Source organism: Nycticebus coucang, chromosome 20 (assembly GCF_027406575.1).
Source record: "Nycticebus coucang isolate mNycCou1 chromosome 20, mNycCou1.pri, whole genome shotgun sequence".
Lineage (NCBI taxonomy): Eukaryota > Metazoa > Chordata > Mammalia > Primates > Lorisidae > Nycticebus > Nycticebus coucang.
In genome coordinates, this window is record NC_069799.1 from 31,018,754 (window position 1) to 31,020,108 (window position 1,355).

The window sequence follows — 1,355 nt, forward strand, 5'->3', positions numbered from 1 at the left end:
AGCTAGCAATGTAACATCTCATTCATTCTCTCCTTCCCCTTCCTCTCTATTACCCACCCTTCCTTCTCACCTCTTTTCTCATCATATCTCCTCTCTGATATCAAGAAAACATTAATCAGCTTCATGCTCGCCCACCCCTCCCCCATGAACCATGTTTGCCAGTGGGCCTGCCAGCCTGGCTCCCCTCCCTGGCCCCTACAGGCGGGCAGACTGCCCTGAGGAGTCAGGGATGAGAGGGCTTTGTCAGCCTGCAGTCCGGCGATGATGCCCAACTTCTTTGCTGCCCCCAACTGCACATGGAAGAGCATCCAGTCCAACCTGGCCTTCTTCGGGTTCCCACGGGATCTGGCCAGATGCCAGAAGTGGGTGGAGAATTGTAGGAGAGCGGACTTAAAAGATAAAAGACCTGATCAACTAAATAAACATTATCGATTATGTGCCAAACAGTCTGAGACCTCTATGATCTGTAGAACTAGCTTCTACAGGACAGTTCTTTGAGATAGTGCAATACCAACAATATTTGATCTTACCAGTCATTTGAACAATCCACACAGTAGACACAGAAAATGAACAAAAGAATTGAGTAAAGAGGAAATCAGGGCTCTGAAACAAACAAACAAACAAACAAAAAATGATGAAACTTCTGAACAGGAACCAAAACATAAAGAAAACAATAACAGCAATGCTCAGAACACCAGTACAGAAGAGGGGGGTGAAGAACAGGATGAGGACATTTTACCTCTAACTCTTGAAGAGAAGGAAAACAAAGAATATCTAAAGTTTCTATTTGAAACTTTGATTTTTATGGGAAAACAAAACATACCTCTAGATGGACACGAGGCTGATGAACTCTCAGAAGGTCCCTTTACTCCTGATAACTTTCAAGCGCTGCTAGAGTGCCGGATACACTCTGATGAAGAGGTTCTGAGAAAGCGCTTTGAGAAAACAGCAGTTAATACATTGTTTTGTTCAAAAATACAGCAGAAACAGATGCTAGAAATCTGTGAGAGCTGCATTCGTGAAGAAACTCTCAGGGAAGTGAAAGACTCACACTTCTTTTCTCTTATCACAGATGATGTAGTGGACACAGCAGGGGAAGAGCACCTACCGGTGCTGGTGAGGTTCGTGGATGAATCTCATAACCTGAGAGAGGAATTGGTGGGCTTCCTGCTTTATGAAGCCGATGCAGAAATTAGGCTGTGAAATTTCGCATGAGAATGACTGAGAAGTGGGGGTTAAATATGGAGTATTGTTGTGGCCATAAAACCAGAATATGTCTTCAAAGACAAGCACCTACATGTGCACTAAAATTTTTAAGTTTACATGTTTCAGTTGTGTTGGGACCTGAATTTTAA

General features: G+C 43.5%; 1 pseudogene; it reads left to right on the forward strand.

Annotated features, from left to right (window-relative positions):
* The first annotated feature begins 264 nt into the window (after positions 1 to 264).
* LOC128572563 (52 kDa repressor of the inhibitor of the protein kinase-like) lies at positions 265 to 1,355 on the forward strand (annotated as a pseudogene).